This window comes from Pipistrellus hanaki (genome assembly GCF_964339955.1).
Source record: "Pipistrellus hanaki genome assembly, chromosome: 2".
Classification (NCBI taxonomy): domain Eukaryota; kingdom Metazoa; phylum Chordata; class Mammalia; order Chiroptera; family Vespertilionidae; genus Pipistrellus; species Pipistrellus hanaki.
In genome coordinates, this window is record NC_140504.1 from 135,212,660 (window position 1) to 135,238,769 (window position 26,110).

The window sequence follows — 26,110 nt, forward strand, 5'->3', positions numbered from 1 at the left end:
TGTAATGAAATTAAATGACTTAAGCACTGTTTGGTACATAGTAAGCACCCAAAAGTGTTAGCTATTATTATTAACTAACTCAACAAGCATACACATCTGTTGTTTGGAATCTATTTCTGTTGATAATGATGAAGAGACCATCCTATAGAAAAGAGAATGTTTCTCATTCTTCTCAAATAAGTGCAATTTTATGGTACATTCCTCTGAACACCAATAACATCTTGAGGATTTGGAGGAACACAGTTCATGGCTGTTGCTAAACTAATAAAAACTTTTTTTTTTTTTTAATGAGAGAACAGATTCAGAAAAACCAACTAATTTATTAAGGCAGGACTAGATTTCTAGGGAACTTTCAGTGCATGTCAACCATGTTAGCAACTTCTGTTTGTTCCATTCAAAAGCAAAGACAATCAACAGCCTTTAACAGTGTGAAGCTCTGCCCTCAGACTCCTGGAGTGAAAAGGAAGCTTCCCAGAACTCTCTTGGGACTTGCTGATTCTTTGAAGGGTTAACCAGCATCCCAGGTGCTTCACAGCAACTTTAATTTGGAGACCATGGGACATTCAGAACTGCAGGGAGAAAGTATCCTCACGGAGTCGATGGGCCTGACCCAGAGCACCTTTCAGGGCAAGTTTGCCACTTTGGATGCTTTTGCCTGGCCATCACCTCCCCATGACCGGTCGGTCCCCTTCAGAGTCCAAAACCTTCCGGTGCCATCACCCTACAAACTGTTAACCGGCAAACTTGAGTTCTTCAGCAGCTTTCCTCAAGAGTGGGGGGAGAAAAAGAAAAGGCCTCTCGGCAGGCCGGCAATGGTGGAAACCAAACACGGGCCTGTTCCACCTTAAAGGGCCTAGGCTCGCCCAAGTATTTGGGTCTTGCGGAGTTGGGCACCACCATATTTGGAGCGTGCCTACTTTGGGGCGGGAACCTCCTTGAGAGTGATTAGGTCAGCGCTGGGGGAGGTGACCTTGTTTGGTTTCTGGCACCCGACGGCGGAGGTGCGCTGTGGCCGCGGCCCCGCGTCCCTAATTGGCCCCGCGGCCCCCCTTTCCGCTCCCTCCCCACCCCCCTCGGCTCGAAGCCGCCCGAGGGCGCCGCGCCGCCGCCCCCGCGGCCCGCAGCGCGGGAGAGGCGGGAAAGCCGCGCGCCTGCGCTGTGGGCCCCGCGGCCGGAGGCGAGAAGCGGGGAGCGGAGGGGGCCTCGGAGCCGCCGCGGAGCGTGCAGAGCGGCGCGTGACGCGGGGACGCCGCGCGCTCCCAACGTCGCCCCGGTTTGACGCACACGGCACCAAACTGTGAGTTTCTAGGGCTTCTGGGGTCGGATTCTCGGGGGCCGGAACGGGCCTGGGCCTCGGGGCTGTGGCGGCGGCGGGCCGGAGGGTGGCGGAAGAAGTTGGGGGACACGCGGCCCCGGGCGCTCGGGCCGGGGAGCTGACGCCCTAGGCTGGGTCCCCACCATCCAAAAGGACGCATTTTGCCGCACAGGCTAAGATGGCGGCGGCGGCGGAGGAGGCGGAGCTGGTGCTGCTGCACAAGGAGCCCGGGCCCCGGGTTCGGGGAGGCGGCGGCGGCGGCCCCGGGGGGCTGCGGAGCCTGAGGTGAGCGGCGGCCGCCGCCGCGGGGCGGGACCCGGCGGAGGCAGCGCGGCGGGGGGAGGACCTTTTCCTCCGCGGCGGCGGCGGCGGCGGCGGCGGATCCGGGAGCCGGACACAAAGGGGCTGAGCTGAGCGCTTAGACTTGGGGGGTTTTGTTTATAGTCACATGCAGCCGAGCAGCCAGTGAGCAGCCGGGGGAAGGGGCCGAGACCTGGCCTGGGCCCCGGCGGCTTTGGGGAGCCCGGCGGGCGCCATTGCCTCGCACTGAGTAACGGGGCGTCCGGGAGCGGGACCAGCCCCCCTCCGTGCGGGCTGCTCGCGCTCATCCCGCAGCGCCGGCTCTGCCACTATAACTGTCCGCATCCCTCCCCTCACGTGGGGCCGGACCGCTTCTCCCTCTCCTTCTCCCCGCGGCGCTGCGGGATGCTATGCCTCTAGGTGCCCGGGAAGTTGCTGCAAGAGGTAAAACCGCTCCGAGTGTCTGGGTGGCCAGGGGGTCCGGGGGTGTCAGCTAAAGCTTTTTGCTTCTTCAGGTCTGCCTCCCTGGCTTTGTGGCCCTGGGAGCTTTAACCTCTGCCCGAGGAAAGCAGGTGTGCTCTCCGCTTCTCCCCGGAACCCGAGGATGAGTTGCCCCAGACCCTTCCCAGGAATTGGAAACTTGGTTGGTTGGAGCTTAAAAGGTTTCTGGTTCACGAGACTTCCGCAGTCGACTCTCGTGCCGGGATCCATCCCCATGGGGTAGCAACATTGGTAGAAAACTTTTCTCGAACTGTTTTATAAGTAGTCGTGGCATACATTTAGCTGGCATAAAACTGATGGTTGGATTTCAAGTTTTATGTCATGATTAGGAAGTATTGTAATTAAGAAGTACTCAACAAGGGGGAAACGCAGTGGGGGGCTTGAATGATCGTCCTCTCTTGTATACAAATGAATCATTTCAGCAGAAGTACCAAAACAACATCTCTTCTGGCCACTCCTGACTAATGCCAGTCTTGTTGCATCTTGATGATAGGTTAGAGTTGCTTTAATGGGATATTGCCTCTCTGCAGTGGTTTAGTTACTTTTACTTAAAAATTTTTTTTCTTATTAATGTCCTACAAGAAGGAAAACATTTCAAAAAATAGACAACTCATATTGCCCAAAAAGGAATCTGGCTGTTTGCCTTCAGTGCCATGTGTAAGTATCCAGGGAACTTGATGGCTGCGATATTGCATTAGTAGGTTTGGTAAGAAAAAAATTAGTTTTTGTAAAGTTATAATTTAGACATTTTAATAGGTGAAGTAGGAAGGCTTGACTAATATTAGTAAAATGATATGTATATTGCTGTTAAAGTCATAGTATTGTAAAATTTATAATTTCTAACATGTTTTAAAGTTACACTGCATTTATGACTGTGTATGGATATTAACTAATATTTGAAGTACGAAATTTGGAAACGACTAATGTTTTGTCTTGGCCAGATCACATTAACAAATTTAAAATGATTTTAGAGGATGCTTAAACACATTGCGATCACTAACTTGAGATCTCTGTTCAAATTAAAATTTGGACTTTTCACCTTTTCCTAATACTTTCATTTTCGTGTGTGTGTGTGTGTGTGTGTGTGTGTCCCAGATTTTCCCCCTTTTAGCTTTTTTCCTAACAGAACAGGACTTACATTAACATTGACAAGTATATTACTGAATCGTAGTTTTAGAATGGAAGGGATCTCAAGGAACACTAGTCTCATCTTTTTTGCTATATTAAGGGCCAGGTATGATTAAGTTAGTGGCATAATGAAATATTCTCTCTCTGCTTCTTCCCCATTGCTCTTTTCATTGCTCATGTTCTCTGGTACTAGAAGGCTACTGTACAACTAACTGGTTAAAATAAGGGCGTATGTTTGAGAATATGTGTTAGATACTGTAATATTCATGAGAACTGTGACAATAACTTAATCTCTTATTTAATGAGATATGATGACTTAGGTTTTAAAGTGATTTTCATTAAAACCAATTTAATACAAAATAACAGACATTTCAAATAGTTTCAGAGCAATATTGTGCTTTAATTTGGGGGTTTTCAAAAAGCAGTTATGATCCATCAATTAAAAAATAGCTTTAGCTGGTTTTGCTCAGTGGTTAGAGCATCGGCCTGTAGACTGAAGGGTCCCAGGTTCGATTCTGGTCAAGGGTAAGTGTCCGGGTTGTGGGCTCGATCCCCAGTTGGGGATGTGCTGGAGGCAGCCGGTCAGTGATTCTCAACATTGATGTTTCTATCTCTCCATCTTCCTTCCTCTCTGAAATCAGTAAAAAAATATATTTAAAAAACAAACAGAAAAACAGGTAGCTTGATAGACTTTTTGAAAAGTTTGAGATAACTGTTATTACTACCAGTTATTACCTAAGAAATGAGATGAATGCTGAAAACAATGGAGCTAGTGCCTTTCATTTTGTAATAGGGTTGCAGTTGTGTAATGGACTTGCTACTTTGGCCCTATTTAAAAACAACTTAAGACTAATTACTACTACTGAATAGTATTTCTGTAAGATCTGACAAATTAAAACAAGTAGTAAAATCATTTATGGTGAAATATCACTATTATCTTTTACTTTTTTGGATATCAAATTTAGCAAAAACAGTTAAATCATCTTGAGATTTTAAAGCTTTTATGGGTCATTTAAGGTACATTTAAATTATTGACTTTCCTAAGAAAGTAGATAAGCTATTTTTAAATTTTCACCACTATGTAAGTGAGTGGATTTAATTACACAGTGGTCTTGTGATAATTAGCAATACTGCCAGATTACTTATAAAATGTGTCCATCACCTGCAAACCTTACATATTTTGCAAGTTTAATTGGTCATTCAAGTTATAAGAGGGAGAGTTTTGGTTGTGGTTGAATTGAGACAGGTAGCAGGAGGAGAAAAGAATCCACCAGAAGTGATTGGATGATACCTGCAATTTAGAGAAAGAGATTGTCAGAAAACATCAAGTTCACCTTTCTCTCATTCCAAATGCATTATTAGCATTTAGGGTTACTTATTTAGATTCTCAGATTGTGATTACAAAGGAAAAGAGTGGGTCTTAGTCTTGTAGGAATGTTTTTCTCATAACTGGTTTGCAGGCATATCTTAAAGCAACGGTAGTTTGCACCAAATTCAGGAATTGGTATGTTGAATTATCCAATCCTAATTTTATAAAACGCTAATTTTAGGAGTAAACCCTCCTCCCCCTTTTTTTTAAGTAAGGGAGAGAGAGGGAGAGAGAGATAAAGAAACATCAGTGTGATAGAGAAACATGAATTGCCTGCCTCCTGCACAAACCCAACTAGAGATCAAACTCACATCCTAGGTCTGTGCCTTGACTGGGAATCAAGCCCACAACTTTTTAGTGTATGGGACTATACTCCAACCAACTGACCCAGGCAGCCAGGACGAGAATGTCTGTTTTGTAGGTGGAGGATCTGTAAATATTGCACACAATGAATGAGATGTAGCACTGACTGAAGCAGTTCTAGGCGTATACTGTGTCTTTTAATTCAGGTTTATTAAAGTATGTTTGAGATTACTTGTTAATTAGGTACTATATTAATGAGAACTTTTTTGACAATACCTTAAAAACTTATTTAAAGAGATATGACTTAGTTTTTAAAGTGCAAACCATTTATACCATTGAATTTTGAGAGAACTGTGAAGACTCAAACTGATTCTAGCATTGGCTCACCCTGCTGGTTGACTAAAATATTTCTCTTTCCTGTCATAATTTAAAAAAATACATAAGATCATTTGAGACCTAGAAGTTAGAACATAAAATTTAATTCAAGAGATGGTGTCTTTATGAAAAAGTTTTCATCTCAAGAGACTCAGTTACTCTAATGTTTAATTTTTTTTCTTAGATCTGCTAAAGTTGAACTGTGAGTTGCTGTCTTCTTTGAATTTACCGGAACTCTTAATGTGATTATGGGGAATTAGCATTATTTGGGACATCCTTTGACAATTAGCTAGAAAAACAAGAGTCATGTAAGATAACTTTCCAAGAAGAGAAAAGCAGAGATTTTCAGGAGGGAGGGAGCATGTCAGGGCAGAAGCAGCAGCAGTGCAAACCTCTCTTGAATGGGGGAAAATGAGATTGAATTAAGGTTAGTGTTTCCATGGGATTTCCACTCTTCCTCTACCAATTTTTGTTCTACTCTGTGTCTACAAGCTGTAGCTTTCCCATTTCACTTGAGATTCTTGGAAATGAGATCTTGGAAGTAACTTTGTGAAAAGTACAGATGTTATTTGTTCTTTGAAATTTAAGTCTGTTAGTCTAGATTGTGGTGCAATTGAAGTTGGTAAGAGAAATACAGATTTTAGGTATTGCCTTTTACTATGTATATGTATGTCATTCATTGAAGTTGAAAATACAGCTTCTAAGACTTTTTGTACAAAGTCCAGAAACTTAAAGGTTTTGAGCCAAACAGGTTAATTTAGAATAAAAAATGAATAAAGTATTAGGATTAAAGTAATTTATAGTTTACAAAGCATATTTGCCTGTTTCATTAATTATCAAACTTTTAAATGATTAACTTTTTTTTTTTTATTGATTTCAGAGAAAAAGGAAGAAGGCGGGGAGAGAGAAACATTGATGAGAGAGAATCAGTGATTGGCTGCCTCCTACATGTCCCCTACTGGGGATTGAACCTGCAGCCCATCCCATATCGGACCTTGACATTCTAGTTCATGGGTGGATGCTCAACCATTGAGCAACACTGGCCGGGCATGATTAACATTTTTATCCTTTCATGTTGTTCATTCTTTTACTCAAAAGCCTAATGCATATGTTTTTCATCAGTTTCTTAAGGGAGATGTTAAGTATAACTAGTGCTTTCAAAACACCATTTATTGGGAAGGAGTGATTGCTAATTGTTAAATGGTTTGTGAAGGTGGATAAAAGCCTTGCCAAAGTTGGAATTAATTGCCTGTTGCTTACTATCTACTTACCAATAATACACACACACCCCAACACACCAACACGTGTGTGTGTGTGTGTGTGTGTGTGTGTGTGTATAGAAAGTCATAGTTGCATTTATAATTATGTATAAACTAGAGGCCTGGTGCATGAATTTGTGCCCCAGTGGGGTCCCTTAGCCTGGTCTGTGGAATCCGGGCCGGAACCGGCTCTCCGACATTCCCCAAGGGGTCCCGAATTGTGAGAGGGCACAGGCCAGGCTGAGGGACCCCACTAGTGCACAGTAGGGGATGGGAAAAGATGTGGGAGGTTGACCAGTCAGGGAGGGACTGCAGAGAAGTGCTCCAGGGTGTGTCTGGCCTTTCTCACTCAATCCCGATCAACCGAAACCCAAGAGCAAAGCTAACCTACCAGTCAGAGTGTCTGCCCCTGGTGGTCAGTGCACATCATAATGACTGGTCATAGCAAGTGGTTGTAGGATATCATTAGCATATTATGCTTTGATTGGTTGAATGGCTGGGCACTTAGTATATTAGGCTTTAATTATATAGGATGAGATAAGCTTTAAAAGTGTAAGCCTTGAAGTAAAATTGGTGGGGTTAAAATCTAGCTGTGTGAACACTAGGCAAGTGGATTTAATGATAATACCATGTGCATCCTCCTATATAATAAAAGTCTAATATGCTAAGTGTCTGGTTGACCATTCAGCCAATCAAAACATTACATGCTAAGTCTGCTCAACCACTTGCGATGACATGCACTAACCAGCAGGGGGCAGATGCTCTGACCAGTAGGTTAGCTTGCTGCTGGGGTCCAGCTGATTGGGACTGAGCAAGAAGGGCTGGACACACCCTGGAGCCCTCCCGCAATCCCTCCCTGGCTGGCCAATCTCCCATGTCTCTCCCTGGTTCCATTTGTGCATCTGTGGGGTCCTTGGGGGATGTCGGAGAGCCGGTTTCAGGTCCAAGGACCCCACTGGTGCACGAATTCGTGCACAGGGCTAGTAATTTATATAAAATACTTAGTTTTCTGGTATTTTTTTAGAATAAAAATAGTTATCATTATCTTTGTTTAATTACTTTTTCTACTGTAACTTGAAGTTTTTACCTGAGTGATTTGGATTTATATGACTTTGCTAATGTTTCATTTTTAGACTCCTATTTACAAAGGCAAGGTTGTTAAAAAGGAAATCAGAGGTAGGTATCACAGTATGGCTTCTCCAGTTTTAGCTGTTCAGTTCTTCAGGAAAACATACCATTTCTGACCATCAGCTGATGAATAAAATGCATTTGGAATGAGTACATTTTAGTGAAATTATTTCCCAACCATTGTGTTGGTTTGTCTTTTGTTACAACATCCTGAATTTCTTCATCCTTTAAATTTTTGACCACGAGTATGGTGGTGACCATTAGTAGAGGGACTAGGGTTGTATAGCTATGTGTATTTGTATGTAATGTACATCTGGGTGAGAGTGAAGAGTAGCCTCAACAGTAGTTAGGTTGAGGAGAGGCATGCTATTTTTTCTTATTTTATTAATCCTCCCCCAAGGATATTTTTTCCAATTAATTTTTAGAGAGAGTGAAAGGGAAGGAGTGGGGAAGAGAGAAAGAGAATGGGGTGGGGGAAGAGAGAGAGACAGACATTGATTTGAGAGTGACACATCGATTGATTGTTTGCCTCTTGTACGCATTCCGACTGGCACTGGGGAGCAGACCACTACCAGGTACATGTCCTTGACCCTTCGGCCCATGGCCAATGCTCTAACCATTTAGCATACCAGCCAGGGTTAAGGCATGCTATTCTTTTCATTGCTTAGTCTGAATTGGGGAATTTTCCCAGACAGCATTATCTTTTGCAATTTTCCTCTCCATACTTTGTATATATCTGGGCTACCGCAAGTATGGTCTTAAACTTTTCCTCTTTAATTTTCTTATGTCTACCTCCCCCCACCACCATCACAAATTGTAAGTTATAAAAAAGATAATTGTACTAGTAAAAGTAATTTAAAGTTCACATGATATGAATATGAAATGATAGAAGTTTCATATATGCTTAAAAAGTATTTTCAGCAGTTTGGAAAATGAAGGAGGGGTACCACCATATAATCATTAGTATTAAAGGGAAAGGAGGAGATAAGAATGACATTAATTATCTATTGTGTTCCTTTTGGTAATACTGTGATGTATATATATTTCCATTTTACATGCAAGAAAACAAATTCAGACTTAGGTCACAAAGATAATAAGTAATAGAGCAGTCAAGTTTGAATCTAAGTGTGTCTTGATTTTACAGATGGGATCTTTATTCTGTCTTCTTGTCCTTTCTCTCTATATGTCTATCCTTAAACCCAGCTATCTTCAACCTTTTTCATCTAATGACACACACAAACTGATTACTAAAACTCTGCCACACACATTTTTTTTTTTGCCTATCTAACAAAAAATAAAAAGTAATTTTGAATCATTCATACTAGATAGCTATTGTTGTAATGGCTGTTGTCTTTATTTTTGGTTTTAATCTACTTAGTGCCCCTAACTAAATAGTCAGTTATAGCATGTTTTAAAAATTCATTCAGCCCACTTTTGCTGCACACCTTTTGAAAATCACTCTTTTAACTTGATTAATGCAATTTGTGAATTTCATCTACTTTTAAAACTTAACATTATAAAAGCATTTTTTTTAAATTTATTTTTTGCCTATTCTCATTTCAAGTGGTGTCTTATTGCCCACATTGTTTATTCATACCACCGAATAAAGGCTCTTTGTCTTGGCTGCTAGACTTCGGTACAGTGATATTGGTCAAAATGGAAGCTGCCTTTCTTTTTTTTTTACTAAGTGACTAGGATGAAAAATAATCTAGCTTTATCAGAACTAATATTCTGGGATTAGAAATGCTATTGGTTGAATGACTATCCTTCTGGTGTAACATTTTTAACTTAAATTTTGATATATTTAAAATGTAGATGACAATTTCAATTTATAGCTATATTAAAACAAAAGTTTCTTTTCATGCTTTGAAATGCTTTAAACCTTTCCTGTAAAAAAAATCTTTAAAAATGTTATTAAAATTATATAAGCACTTAAATCCTGTTTAGTTATTATTAGTAATTTCTAATATACTTTAATTTGTTAAAAGAAAAAAGCTTTATTTGGTTTTTACACTCTCAGGTGGATGACATACACTAAATGGTAATTTGTTTGACATTTATAATTGTATAGGTCAGCACTACCCAAAAGAAATACTGTATGTTACAAATATGGTTTAAAATTTTCTGTAGCCACATTAAAAAGTAAAAAGAAACAAGTAAAATTAATCCTATTGCATTTTATTTAACCCAGTATATTCAAAACATTTCAATGTTATCATGATTGAGATATTTTACTATTTCTCCCCCCTACACAAAGTATTCAGAATCAAGTGTGTGTTTATGACATATCTGAATTTAAACTAGCTATACCTCAAATGTTTAATAGTCACATACAATGTATTGAACAGTGCAGATATAGAAAGTTCTGTACAACTTAACATTTAATATTCACTCAATCTTATATGTCACAAGGGGCATCAAAATTTTAGAAATGCTTAGGTGGGGCATGGCAAAAAAAAAAAAAAAAAAAAAAAAAGGGCTGGGAACCACTGATACAAATATATCAGATAACTTCTATCCCCATGAAGATATATAACATTTTGTGCACAAAAAAAATGTGCCTCTTGCCCCTTCTGTTAATTCCCCCTTACAGAAAAAACACTATTCTGACTTCTATCACTATAAATAATGGCTTATTTTTGAACTTGCTTATGGCATATTTTGTTCTTTGTAAGGGTATTGAGAATTCTAATCTCTCTTCTGTCCTTGTTTGACATTGTTGTGTGAATTTGGATGTAAGTCAGATGATAGGTTGTTGGTACTATGATCCTTCTGTTTTTTTCCAGGGTGGTTATGTCAAGTTTAGAAAGATGTTTCTTAGATTTCATGAATAGTAACCCTTTAGAGGTTAGCTTTTTGACTAAAAAAATTATTTAGAATATAGAAATTGAAATTGCTTCCACAGATAATATGGTGGTCTGGCTTGCTTTTATTATAGTATTCTCTAGGCAGATAGCCAAGAAGTGGGTAGAGGAGGTCTTGGATTGCCTCCTTTTATAGATGCCTTTTGGAAACTTATTAAACTAGCTTCTAGGCATTATATAGGTTAGCTTTTAGACATTTCAGGTTACTTAAAAAGGTATTTGAGTATTTCTGATTATATTCAAGGGGTAGGAATAAGTTAATATATTTATGTTTATAGGTAAGTATCCATTCAAACAAATATTTTTTTTGTTTAATAAAAAAATTATATCTACTTAGAGAAATATTCATAATGTCAATAAAACAGTTGCAACTTTTTTTGCAATTAATGATACTCAATAGATTGACAGTTATTTCATATAAGCTGCATTAGAGACAACTAAAGATGAATAAACTACCATCCCCATAAATAACCAATTTGTGCTGTGCACCAAGAAGAACCTGCTTTAAATCTCCATGCCAATTTACAGTCCCCATATGTGACTACTGAAAATACCACCAGGACGGGGCTATCTAAAGACACTTCCTGTAGTGTGTTAACTATACAAAAAGACACTGTACAGTTTAAAAACAAATCTTCCATTTCCATTTTTTTCTTTAAAAGGAGTGAATTCTCTACAGGGGATTAAGTGCTTTATAGACAAGAAGGAAAAATGCACTAGATTCAACTTATCTCATCTTCTCTTTAACTTCTTCCTCTTCCTCTTTTTTCTTGCTTTTTTTCAGCCCTTACAACTCCCTTTTTGGACACTCAGGCTTTCCTTTAGCACATTCTCACAGTTAATAGGTTTCAATTAGTAAATAAGTTAGTGAAATTTTTGGTAACATGGTAAAATAGATAGGTTGACTCATCTAAGTTACCTGTTGAAGCAAATCAGCTAAAACAAAATATTATAATAGATTGTCTCATTACCACAGGGAAAAAAGATTTCATCCATATCTGAAATTTGGGGTTTCTGTATAGACAGTACGGATGAGAAGGGATGACAGCAGAACTATCGACTGTTCCCTGATTCTGATGAACTAGTGATATTGTAATAGGAACCTTGCCTGAAAGCCCTGCCTTGAACCTCTTTCATAAATAGTCTCCTGTTTATACCTATTTGTGCTACATACTTCTTGGAAATAGATGGATTCCACCTGTGTATGCTGTTGATTCTCTGCAATCTGAAAAGCAATGAAAATCTCTACATGCATGAGGAGAGGGAGCACTGAAAGGGACTAGGAAACCAAGTTAACTTCCATTTATAATATGTTGATCCTGCTGAAACAGCTCACACTGGTGGAGAAGATAGAGATAACTGTCAGTGGCCGTGGGATAACCAATATTCTTGTGCTATGTGGCTGAATGTCTTAATGGTGGCAGTGCCATTAACAGTAATGCAAATGGTATTCTAAGTAGATGTCCTTTAGTGTGGGATTGCTTGCCTAACCTACTCTTGGTACATTCATCTTATTTTTCATGCCCTCTTCAACTTTCCTGTCAAATTTGACTACCTTATAGTTTTCCAATAGATTTTTCTTAATTTAACTGGAATTAATTTCCTCCATCCCCTATTCAAATTGGACTAAAAATCTTACTGTGTGGTTTTATGAGATTTATCTAGGTCAGAATGACACGAACATTGAAAATACGGGAATGGCAAAAATAATACTAAAACTTGCAAGTTTCATTGACATCAAGAAAAGGATACAACCTTTCTAGGGCAAAACTTTTGAGTGGAAAAACATTTTTTAAATAAAATACAAGGACTGCTCTAAACAGTATCAGTCTTGAACATTTCGGGGATAAATTCAAACAAATAGCATTAAAACATATAAGGTAGTAGGAGGAACTAAAATGGCGGCATAGGTAAACACCTGAACTTATTACCTTGCACAACCACTTCAAAACTACAATTAAAAGACAAAACGGGTGTCATCCAGAACCACGGGAAGGCTAGCCAAGTGGAAATTCTACTACTAGAAAGAAAGAGAAAAGCACACTGAGACTCGGAGTGGAAGTAAAGTGCAGAGGTACAGAGGTGAAGGGCTGGCAAGTGAGTACGCTGTTGTCTTTTTCAATTGGGAGGGAGACACAAGCTCCTGGCTGCTCTGAACTCCAGCTCCGGGCAGGACTCCGGGGACCAAACTCATATGGGGAGAAATTGGACTGTCTGGCATCTGGTGGAACGTGAGGGTGGCTTTCTCTCTGAGGTGCTTGCAGCGATAATTGTTCCTGCACAGTGCTGTGGGGCACAGAGACAGGACCTCTTCCAGGCAGGGCTGATGGTCAGCCATTGCTGTTTGACACACCCTGGAGATTCACTGAGACCCTGCCCCACCCAATTTGTGCTTAGAGCCTTTTGCATTTGAATGGCCTGGCCCTTTGCAATCTGAAACCTAATTTACTGCAGTTGGGTCAGAGAGCGCCAGAGCCTCCAAAAAAGATCCAAGGCTCGACAGCAGTTTGCATTGCTTCACAGTTGGGCCTCTCTGAGCACCTCCAAACTCCAAGCAAAAAGAAGGAATCTGTAGATCTCTCTAGCTCCTACTGGGTGACCTTTCTCTGGAGATCCAAGAGCCAATGTACTCAGAGGTCGGAGAGAGAGCCAATGTACTCAGTGGTCATATCCATAAGAGACACTCTCGGGGAAGACTGTGAATGCCAAAGCCTCACTGAAGCAAGTCTTCCTCCATAAGGGTGTCTCCAGCACAGAAGTTCTCCCATGATATATACAATTGATCATGACAGCCAATTGGCCTGGAGGTCAATTCCTCCCAGTGATACCAACAACAATCAAGGCTTAAGTACAACAAAACTGTATACACAGCCCACAAAGAGATGCACCAAGAGTGTCCACCTCAGGTAATTAGACAGGCTGGGCTACAGGGCACTATAAGACACCTAGCTCAAAAAGCCATGCTATCAACACAGGGAAGCAGCCAAAATGAGGAGATAAAGAAACAGGTGATAAATGAAAGAAACGGATGAAAGCAAAATACTGGATATAGAGGTCAAAACCACGATTATAATGTTACTCAAGAATCTTCTAGAAACCACTAAAAAAATTAGTGAGACCCTCGATGATATGAAAAAGGATCAACTAGAAATTAAGCATACACTTGACGGAAATGAATAATATACAGAGATCCAACAGTAGACTAGAGGATTGCAAGAATCAAAAGATTTGAAATTCAAAGAAGCAAAAAACACCCAGCCAGAAAAGCAAAAAGAATAAAAAAAAAATATGAAGATAGTTTAAGGAGCCTCTGGGACAATTTCAAGCCAACAAACATCTGATTTATGGGGGTGCCAGAAGAAGAGAGAAAGCAAGATACTTAAAACCTATTTGAAGAAATAATGGTAGAACACTTACCCTACCTGGTGAAAGAAATAGACTTTCAAGTCCAGGAAGCATAAAGAACCCCAAACAAGAATCCAAAGAGGACCACACCAAGACGCATCATAATTAAAATTACAAGGGCAAAAGACAGAGAATATTAAAAGCAGCAAGAGAAAAACAGTTACCTATAAGGGAGTACTCATATGACTTTCAACTGATTTCTCAACAGAAACTATGTAGGCCAGAAGGGAGTGGCAAGAAATATTGAAAGTGATGAACAGCAAGAACCTATAACCAAGATTAATCTACCTAGCAAAGATACCCTTTAGAATTAAAGGTCAGATAAAGAGCTTCTCAGATAAGAAAAAGCTAAAGGAAGTCGTCATTGCCAAACCAGTATTATATGAAATGCTGAAAGGTATTTAAGAAGAGGACGAAGTAGAAAAAGGTAAAGACAAAAACTATGAAAAACAAAGTGACAACAAACGTCAACAAGTGAATCTAAAAATCAAGTGAATTAAAAATCTGATGAACAGAATAAACTGGTGAATATAATAGGATCAGTGGCATAGAAAGGGAGTGGATTGACAATTCTCAGAGGAAAGGGGTGTGGGGAGTATAGGAAGAGACTGGACAAAAATTGTACACCTCTGGTTGAGGACAGTGGAGTGGGGATAAGGGCAGAGGGTTTGGTAGGAACCTGGTGGATGGCAGCTGTGTGTGTGTGTGTGTGTGTGTGTGTGTGTGTGTGTGTAGGGAGGGGGGGCGGGGAAGAACAACTAATAATCTGAACAACAAAGATTTATTAGTTAAAAAAAAAACATATGAAGTAGTTTCTTTAAAGATATTGGTAAAACCAGTATTTTTTTTTTTTTTAGACTTTAATTTCACCTCTCAGAATTTAATAAATAAAAATTAAGGCTATAAATTTTTGAGTAGCAGTATACTTTAATAGATATATGTCATACTTTGGTTTCCAATAGAGAATACTCAAATTCCTATGAATTCTTTTGAAACTGTCTTGGGCTTCAATGAGAATTTGAAATTTTAAGTAAGAAAAACAGTATTTTTTTTTACTACAGTATAGTAAAACTAGATGTAAAAGCCAAAATGAGTCTACCTGCATTGTTGGGGTGTGTGGGGAGACAGCTGATCATGTTTTTTTCTCACATCAATGTTTTTCTCTCCCCTTCTCTCCCTTATTCCCATTCCCTCCCTCCCCCTCCCTCTCTCTCTCTCAAAAATCAATAAACATATATTTTGGTGAGGATTAAAAAACAAAAACCTCTGTGTCCTACTAGAATTCAAACTTAAATTTCATACTATTTAGAAATGTATAACAATGAAGACATGACTCATCAAACTGATAGATGAATATCTATGGTGAATTAACCATTTACTTTTTTTTGCTATCAAATCTCTACTGGAATTGATTTTTTTTTTTTTTTTTTTTAAATAGGCATAGGTGTCAAGGGCAATGAAAACTGGAAAGTTGATAACACCTAAAGTTTTAGGAACTACAAAGCAAAAAAGTGGTAAATAACTGTAAATGTGAGAAAACTGAATTTATTAGTGGGGAAGTCCTAGAATTGGTGCTTGTAGTTCTGGGATGCTTCAGGATTGGTGGCTACAGGTACCTTGAAAGAATTGTCTAAAAGTCTATAATAACAAGTAACATATTACCAGGAAAGGGTCTCTTCAGGTTTCTTCTCTAATACAAAGGGATGATCTCTGTTCTTATCACTGGGCACAGCTCGGATTAAGGGTGTCATGCTGACAAATAGAGAATAGAAATGTACTTGTTGAAATGGGAATCACCAACAGCCTCTTCCTTTCCTAGTTCTGAGAACACTGGGTGTCAGGCCCCTAATCCCAGAAGATTGGAAGATTGATCCTGTTACAGCAAACTTATGATCAGGAAGAAAAAGATCAAGAGATGGTAACATGGCCCAGACTCATCATCCAACAGTAACACCTATAAACAGAAATTCCAGCAACTTTTTTGTTTCATTTTAAAGTATGAGATTAAACATTTTAGGATAAACTGTGAAAGAGAAGAAGGAAATAGAAACAATTCAGGAATAAACTTTATTAAAAAGTTATTGATGAACAATAAAAATATTTAAAAAGTTACTGATACATTTGGAAGGGGATAATTATATCTTTGAAACAAGAAAAACCAAAACAAGAAAACAGAGAACTCTTGGACATTTAGAACATGAAAGAATAGGATTGGAAATATAGAACATGAAGGAAATTTTTAAGAAAAATCGAACCAGAGAACCAAAATGATGGCATAGGTAAACACCTATACTTGCTGACTCCCACAACCACATCAAAATTACAACTAAAATACAAAACAACTATCACCCAGAACCACGGGAAAGCTGGCTGAGTGGAAGTACTACAGCTAGAGAGGTAAAGAAGAAACCTCATTGAGGCTGGTAGGAGGTACAGAGATATGGAACGTGCTGGTGTGGCTCCTGGGTATGCGCTTTTTTAATCAGGGAGATCGCCTCGGTGGGGGGTGCTCTGAGGAGTGAAGTCCCAGCCACACACCAGACCACCACCTGGGGTCCCAGAGCTGGAGAAAAAAGTCCCTATGGTCAGTCAGAACTAAGGACTGTAAAAACCAGTGCTGATTGGGGCTGTGTGACACACAGGCTGCTGGAGACCCAGCTGTTCCACTTAAAAGGCTAGGCCTGTGAACTGAATTTACAAGCTCCCGCTTGTTCTGAGCTCCAGTGCCAGGCGAGTTTCTGGGGGACCCAGACACATGTGTGGAGAAACTGGACTGTCTGGCATTGGGGCAGGAACTCTAGGGTGGCTTTTTTCCAGACTGACGTACTTGCAGCGGTCATTTTTCTCATGCCAGGACCTCCTCAGTGCAGGGCCCTACCAATTTACACTCCCACCAGGCTGTGCGCAGCGGCTCTTGCATATGAATAGTTTGTCCTTTCTCAGGCCAACCCCCTGTCAAACAAGCTGCAGCTGGGTCAGGGAGCTGCAAACCTATCAATAAAAGGCACAAAAAAACCAGCTTCAGCTACAACCACCTTGCTTCACAGCTGGGCCTCATCTGGGCACTAACAAACCCAATACAAAGAGGAGGATTCTGCAGATCTCTTTGTAGCTCCTGCTGGGTGGCTTCAGGCAATGGCTCACTTTGCACCTCCCTGGAGACCCAAGAGCCAGTGTAGCAGTGGTCAGTGTGAAACTGTACAAGATTGTTACTCTTCACATTCATAGGTGACACACTCAAGGGGCAGACAAAGTGAGCACCAAAGCTCCACTGTAGAAAGTCCTCCCTGAGGCTGTCTTCTGTACAGCAGCTCTCCCACTGTAATTGCAGCTGGACCCCACATCCAATTGGCCTGGAGGTCAGTTCATCCCAGTGACTTCAGTAGCAATTAAGACTCAACTACAACAAAACTGCACATAGCCCACAAAGGGGTGTACCAAGAGTGTCTATCTCAGGTGATTGGGGAGGCTAAGCCACTGGGCTCTATAGGGCACCAACTACACAAGGCCACTCTGTTAACTCAAGGAGACTTAGCAGCTACCCATTACATAGAAACAAACACAGGGAAGCAATCAAAATGTGAAGACAAACGTGACAAATGAAAGAAGTGGAAGAAAGCAAACTACTGAATATAGAGTTCAATACCATGGTTATAAGGTTACTAAAAAATCTAGAAACCCCTGAGGAATTTAGTGAGACTTTAAGGATCTTAGTGAGAATGTGAAAAAAAAAACACCAAAAAAACTGAAGAGAACCAGTCAGAAATTAAGCATACACTGACTGAAATAAAGAATAATATACAAGGATTCAACAATAGATTAGAGCAGTGGTTGGCAAACAGTGGCTCGCAAGCCATATGTGGCTCTTTGGCCTCTTGAGTATGGCTCTTCCATAAAATATGTGCATGCACACAAGTACAGTGCAATTGAAACTTTCTGGCCCATGTGCAGAAGTCGGTTTTTGGCCTGTGCCTGTCTATTTTGAAGAAGTAGCATTAGAACACTTACGAGGCCAAAGAGCCGCATGTGGCTTGCGAGCTGCGGTTTGCCAACCACTGGATTAGAGGATCCCAAGAATCAAATCAATGATTTGAAATACAAGGAAGAAAAAAAAAAAAAAAAGAAAAAAAAAAGAAAAAAAAATCCAACCAGAAGGGCAAAAAGAAAAAAGAATTAAAAAAATGAAGATAGTGTAAAGAGTCTCTGGGACAATTTCAAGCAAACAAACATCTGATTTATGGGGGTGCCAGAAGAAGAGAGAAAGCAAGATACTTAAAACCTATTTGAAGAAATAATGGTAGAACACTTACCCTACCTGGTGAAAGAAGTAGACTTTCAAGTCCAGGAAGCATAAAGAACCCCAAACAAGAATCCAAAGAGGACCACACCAAGACGCATCATAATTAAAATAACAAGGGCAAAAGACAGAATATTAAAAGCAGCAAGAGAAAAACAGTTCCCTATAAGGGAGTACTCATATGACTGTCAGCTCATTTCTCAACAGAAACTATGCAGGCCAGAAGGGAGTGGCAAGAAATATTGAAAGTGATGAACAGCAAGAACCTACAACCAAGAATACTGTACTTATCAAAGCTATTATTTAGAATTGAAGGTCAGATAAGGAGCTTCATAGACAAAAAAAAAAAAAAAAAAAAAAAAAAAGCTACAGGAGTTCACCACCACCAAACCAGTATTATGTGAAATGCTGAAATGTATTCTTTAAGAAGAAAAAGGTGAAGAGAAAAAAATCTGAACAAAGTGACAACAGATATATAACAAATTAATCTAAAAATCAAATGAATAAAAACTCTGATGAACAGAATAAACTAGTAAATGGAATAGAATCAGGGGCATGGAAATGGAACAGATAATTCTCAGAGGTAAGGGAGGATGCGAGGAGATTAGACAAAGATCTTCTACGCATGTATGCATTTTTTATGGACACAGACAATAGGGTGGCAAGGGCCTGGGATGGGGTGGGAATTGGGTGGAGGGGAGCTACGGGAGGGAAAAAGAGGGACATCTGTAATCTCAACAATAAAGATTAATTGGGGGGGCGGGGGGGAAGGTGTCATGTTAAAAAAAAAAAAGGATAATGAAACCAGCATGTCCTGGTGTGGCTCAGTGGATAGAGCATTGGTTGAACATCAGTGGATTGATTGGTTGAACATCAATCCAGCAACCAGAAGGTCACTGATTTCCCATATATCATGGTGTAATTTCAGGCACCAGAAATAAAGGGAAAATCTTAAAAGCTTTTGGGTATAGTGTATATAAAGAGATTAGGGCTCTGACTTGTTTGGCTCAGTGGATAGAGCATTGGCCTGCAGACTAACGGGTCCTGGGTTAAATTCCATTCAAGGGCATATGCCTGGATTGCAGACTAAATATTAAGTAGGGGGTGAGAAGAGGAAGCCAATCAGTGGTTCTTTCCCTCGCTATAGTCAATGATAGACGCACATGAACACACACACACACATCCTAATATATATAAAAAACCAGAGACCATCATGACCTAATTGACCAGATGGACTATTGAACAGCAGGCTGTGTGGGACAACCAGGCTGGTAGGGAGGTTAGTGAGGGACAACCAAATGACTGAACAGCAGGCTGAGTGAGATGACCAGGCCAACGGGGGGAAGGGGGGAGATGGGACGACGACGATGACGACAGTTGAGCGCTACCAAGCTGCAGGCAGAGGTGCTTAGGAACCAGTGGTTTCGGATTGTTAGATGGATGTCTGACTGCCAGTTTAGTCCCGATCCTTGGGACATATCCTGAGTGGTCCCTGATTGGAGATGGTGCAGGCTGGGCTGAGGGGATACCACCCCTGTGCATGAATTTTGTACCCAGGTCTTTGTGTGTGTGTGTGTATCTATCTATCTATCTATATGTGTGTGTGTATACACACACACACACACACACACACACACACACACACACACACTGAGTGGCCAGATTATTATGACCACCTGAGGTTTGTAGGCAAATTAGCTGTACACTGCATCATATGGGATATGGAAGCCGAAGGCCTGTTTGAACACCTTTGCTGTCTGCAGTTACCAAGATAAAATGTCTCCAATTCCCACAGGAACAAAAGGATTGGACAGTCAAGCATTGGAAAAAATTCATGTGGTCCAATGAATAATGTTTCCATTTGCATCATGCAGATGGCAGAGTGAGAATTTGGTGGAAACAGCATGAAAGCATGCGCCCCACATATATGAGTACAGCCCTTTAAGCTGGTGGGGGCAGTGTTATAGTTTGGGGCATGTTTTCCTGGCATGATTTGGGCCCTTTCATTCATGTGGAACAACGTCTGAATAGCACAACATACCTAAGTATCGTTACTGATCAAGTTCATCCTATCATTTTGATGGAGTATCTCAATGGAGATGGCTTCTTCCAACAAGACAGTATGCCATGCCATGGTGCAGGAGTGATTTCAAGAATGTAAGGGAGACTTTACCTTGCTTTGGTGGTCCCCACAATCGCCAGACCTCAATCCAATTAAGCATTTGTGGGAAGAAGTTAAAAGAGCCATCAGGCAGCTGGTTACATAACCATCAAATTTCTCAGAACTGGACAGTGCTATCCATCAGGCATGGTGTCAGATTCATCGTATCACCTTTCAACATCTTTGTGGAGTCAATGTGAAGAAGAATCGCTGCAGTATTGAAGGCAAAAGGTGGCCCAACTAAGTACTGATGAGGTGGTCATGGATACTCTGTGTGTGTGTGTGTGTGTGTGTGTGTGTGTGTGTGTGTGTGTGTGTTTCTGCAAGTGGATTTGAAGAGTAATCAGTTCAGATTGGGACAAGAAGACAGGGATCTAGAAAACATATACAAAATGAAGGGGGTTTTATTTGTAGTTTTCCTATGATGTCTTTGTCTGGTTTTGTTATGAAGGTGGTAAAGGGCTCATAAAAATGAGTTAGGAAGTGGTGCCATTTTTTTTTTTTTTGTGGAGTTTGGGCAAGATTGGTGTCACTTCTTCTATAAACATTTGGTTTAAAGGTACATTTCATCAGAAAAGCCCTCTGGTTCTGGGCAACCTTATGGGATAAATGTATTCAGATTTTCTATATCTTGATCAGTTTTGGAAGTGTTTTTCTGGGAATTTGTCTATTCCACCAGGTTATTTTAATTTATATTCTTTATAAAAAATTTTTATTGTCTAAAGTTTTACATATGTCTCTTTTTCCCCAGTTAACACCCCCCGCCCCCCCCAGCCATTCCCACCCCAGGCAAGCCCCCACTGCCCCAGTGTCTGTGTTCATTGGTTATGCTAATATGCATGCATATAAGTCCTTTGGTTGCTCTCTAACCCCCCACCCTGCCATTTGTCTCTGGTTCTATTCTTGTTCATCAAAATATGTTGATCATTATATCCTATATGTGAGTGAGATCATGTGATATTTATCTTTCTCTGACTGGCTTATTTGGCTTAGCATAATGCTCTCCAGTTCCATCCATGCTGTTGCAAATGGTAAAAGTTCCTTTTTTTTTTTTTTTTTTTTTTTTTAATAGCGGCATAGTATTCCATTGTGTAGATGTACCACAGTTTTTTTAATCCACTCATCTGCTGCTGGGCACTTAGGTTGTTTCCAAATCTTAGCTATTGTAAACTGTGCTGCTATGAACATAGGAGTACATATATCCTTTTTGACTGGTGTTTCTTGTTTCTTGGTATATAGTCTTAGTAGTGGGATTACTGGATCAAATGGGATTTCCATTTTTAACTTTTTAAGGAAACTCCATACTGTCTTACACAGTGGCTGCACCAGTCTGCATTCCCACCAGCAGTGCAGGAGGGTTCCTTTTTTTCCACATTCTCGCCAGGACTTGTCATTTGTTGACTTGTTGATGATAATCATTCTGACAGGTGTGAGATATTATCTCATTGTTGTTTTGATTTGCATAACTCGGGTGATTATTGACTTTGAGCATGTTTTCATATGTCTCTGGACCTTCTGTATCTCCTCTTTCCTAAAGAGTCTATTTAGATCCTTTGCCCATTTTTTGATTGGATTGTTTATCTTCATTTTGTTAAGTTGTATGAGTTCTCTGTAAATTTTGGAGATCAAACCCTTCTCGGAAATATCATTGGCAAATATATTCTCCCATGCAGTAGACTTTCTTGTTGTTTTGTTGATGGTTCAAGGAGAAGGCACACTTCTGCCGAAACCGGTTTGGCTTAGATAGAGCGTCGGCCTGTGGACTGAAAGGTTCCAGGTTTGATTCTAGTCAAGGGCATGTATGTTGGTTGCGGGCACATCCCCAGTAGGGGGTGTGCAAGAGGCAGCTGATCGATTACTCTCTCTCATCGATGTTTCTAACTCTCTATCCTTCTCTCTTCCTCTCTGTAAAAAAATCAATAAAATGAAATTTTAAAAAAAGTTTATAAAAAAAAGAAAAGAAAAAGGAAAACACACTTCTAAGCTCTTTCTATGAAGCCAACATTACCCTAATCCCAAAACCGGATAAAGACACCCCAAAAAAAGAGAACTACAGGCTAATATACTTGATGAAAATAGATGCAAAAATCCTCAACAAAATTCTAGCAAATCAGATTCAGAATTACATTAGAAAGATCATACACCATGACCAAGTGGGATTTATTCTGGGGATGCAAGGATGGTACAATATCCGCAAATCAATAAATGTGATACATCACTTAAAGAAATTGAGAGACAATCACATAACCATATCAGTCGGTCCAGAAAAAGCATTTGAGAAAATCAAACACCCTTTCTGGATAAAAACTCAGCAAAGTGGGAATAGAGGGATCATACCTTAACATAATAAAAACCTTATATGACAAACCAGTCAACATCATACTCAATGGGCAAAAACTATACTCATTTCACCTAAGAACAGGAACAAAACAGGGATGCCTACTTTCACCACTTCTGATAGATATAGTACTGGAAGTGCTAGCCATAGCGATCAGACAAGAAGAATAAATAAAAGGCATCCAAATTGGAAAAGAAGTAAAACTGTTCTTATTTGCAGATTATATGATATTGTTCATAAAAAAACCTAAAGACTCCATCAAAAAACTACTAGACCTAATAAATGAATTTGGCAATGTAGCAGGATACAAAGTTAACATCTAGAAATCTACACCATCGCTTCTCGGCCTTTTGGCTAAGATCAAGTGTAGAAATCTACACCAATAACTCACAGAAAGAGAAAAGAAAAAAAATCCCTTTTTATCATTGCACCAAAAAAATTAAGATTCCTAGCAATAAACTTAACTAAGGAGGTAAAAGACCTGTTATAATCATTTCCTCCCTCTACCTCTGATTTAGTTTGCTCCTTTTTCTGATTTCTTAGGGTGTAAGGTTAGGTTATTGATTTGATATTTTTAAAATGTGTATATATATATCAATATATATAGCTATAAATTTCCCTTTAAATACTGCTTTCATTTCATCCCACAAATTTTGGTGTATTTTTTTATCTCAACATATTTTATAATTCAGCATTCATGTCTCATTTTTTTTTTCCTTTGACATATTGGTTTTTTAGGACTTTGTTGCTTAATGTTCACATATTTGTTAATTTTCCAGATTTTTTTTTTCTCATTTCTAGTTCCATTACATTGTGTTTGGAGAACATACTTTGTATGATTTAATTTAAGTTTATAGAAGTTTGTTTTATACCCTAACATATGGTCTATATTAGAAAATGTGTACTTGAGAAGAAAGTATGTTCTGCTGTGGAGTGGAGTGTTCTGTACAGGGATGGGTAAAAATAGGCTTACTGTTGTTTATATGGAAAATAATACAATAATTAACAAATAAATAATGCAAGAATAAACTCTCTTGTTTCATGTACAACTATAAGCCTACTTTTGCCCACCCCTGTGTATTGTCTGTTAAGTACTGTTAGTTTAATGTTCAAGTCTTCTATTTCCTGTTGGTTTTCTGTCTGGTTCTATCCATTATTGAAAGTGAGGTATAAAGACTCCATATTTTTGTTCGTTTTGATCTGTTTTCATTTTTTCTTTTTCAATTCTGTAAGTTTCAACTTCATATATATTTGCTCTTAGATATACATGTTTGCAGTTGAAATAGAATTTTTGATAGATTGATCTTTTTGTTATTATAAAATGATCTTTTTTTATCTCTAGTAACAACTTTTTTCTTAATGTCTGTTGTGACTGGTAGAGTATGGCTACTCCAGCACACTCGCTCGCGTTCTCTCTCCCTCTCCCTCTCCCTCTCCCTCTCCCTCTCCCTCTCCCTCTCCCTCTCCCTCTCCTTCTCCCTCTCCGTCTCTCTCTCTCTCTCTCTCTCTCTCTCTCTCTCTCTCTCTCTCTCTCTCTTTCTCTTTCTTTTTGTGAATCCTCATCTGAGGGTATTTTTTTCACTGCCTTTTTTCAGAGAGAGAGGGAGGAGGGTGAAGAAGAGAGGGGAGCTGGAGGGAAGGAGGGGGGGAGAGAGAGAGAGAGAGAGAGAGAGAGAGAGAGAGAATGACATTGATACAAGAGAGACATATCTACTGGCTGCTTCCTGTTTGTGCCCTGACTGGAGGCAGGGAGAGAGCCCACAACCCAGATACATTCCCTTGACCAGGAATTGAACCCACAATTCTCAGGACTGACACTGAGGAACATCAGCTGGGGCACCAGCTCTTTTTTGATTTGATTATTGTTTGCATAATACATCTTTTTACATCCTTTTGCTTTCAATTTATTTGGCCCCCATGGTTTGTGATGATAATTTAATTATATTTAGGATCTCTACATGTGACAAGTTGTTTATCTTTGGCTTCTTTCAGGCTCCTCCTTTCTTTTTGACAGTTGATTGTGATAGTATGTCTAAGAGTGGGTCTCTTTGAGTTTATCCTCCTTGTAGTTTCTTGAGGTTTTTTGGTGTTTAGATTATTGTTTTTCATTAAATTTGGGGAATTTTTAATGATTATTTATCCAACATAATTTTATCTTTCTCTTTTATTATGTGAATGTTTTGATATGTTTAGTGGATTCCTTAAGGTACCTTTTGTTTTTTCCATCTGTTTTTTTGTTTGTTTGTTTTTCAGTGGATAATCTCAATTGACCTATCTTCAAATTCTCTGATTCTTTCTCTTGTTGGTTCAGATCTGCTGCTGAAACCTTAAAGTGAATTTTTCATTTTAGTTATTGTACTTTTCAACTCCAGAATTTCTATTTTTTTTCACGATTTCTCTATTGTTATTTTCTACTTGTTAGACATTCATTTCATGCTTTTCTTTTGTTCTTTAGATATGAATTTCCTTTAGTTCTTTGAACATGGATAAAATAGCTGATTTTAAAACTTTGTCTAGTGAATTCCATGTTTGGTTTCCTCAGGGACAGTTCCTATTGACAGTTTTTTTACTTGAGTATGAGCCATACTTTTAAAAAAATGTCTTTTTTATTTTATTGAAAACTATACATATGAAATAATGTGACAGGCCTGACAATCATTTATTCACCACTCCCCAGTGTTTGTCATTGTTAGTTTGTTGTTGTTTAGTTTTTGAGTTCTGTAAATCTATATATATTCTTTGTTGTGTATGGCCCCTACAGTGTCTCTACTCAATTAATTTAGTGGTCAGCTAATGATTGGACAAAATAGCAAAAATAGCAAAATAAATGCCTGGGACCACCAGTAAGTCTCCCAGTCTTTGTTGGGGTACAACTTCAAAACTCAGCCAGGAAGTTTGTAATTTGCCTTACCTTTACTTCCTGCTTATGTAGAACTTCCAGGTTAGCCAGAGGCAAGCACTTAGGGCCTTTGTAGGTCTTTCCTGAGCATGTGTACAGCCCTGGACATGTGCAGAGTTCTGTGCTATGTGTGACTATCTAGATTTTTAAGTATATATTGGAGCGTTTCTAAGACCTCAGTTTTTATGTTTTTCGGTTAGCTTATTGTTTGCCTCACCTGTTATCCACTGCCTTGGACAACCACAATATTAAACAATTGCCTCTGATTGAGCTCTGTTTCAGGTTGAATTAGGATAGCTTTGGAGTGGGGTCTTCCAGGATACCACTAAACTTGTCAAATAATGACAATACTTGGGGAATGGGGTAGTGAAAGAGCTCCCACCCTCTTCTGCCCATCTTAGGTGGCTGCTAGGCTACTGGTTTTCATGAGGCTTATGGAATGTTGGCTTTTTCCCTAGTTAAACAATG

The 26,110-nt window shown here is 39.6% G+C and overlaps 1 protein-coding gene across 1 annotated transcript in view; it reads left to right on the forward strand.

Moving 5' to 3' along the window:
* The first annotated feature begins 969 nt into the window (after positions 1-969).
* The window catches only part of ZNF644 (zinc finger protein 644), a 98,624-nt gene continuing 73,483 nt past the window's right edge, over positions 970-26,110 (forward strand). Inside the window, 1 exon segment of the mRNA XM_084873463.1 lies at positions 970-1,297. The gene's annotated coding sequence lies outside the window, so the exon portion shown is untranslated.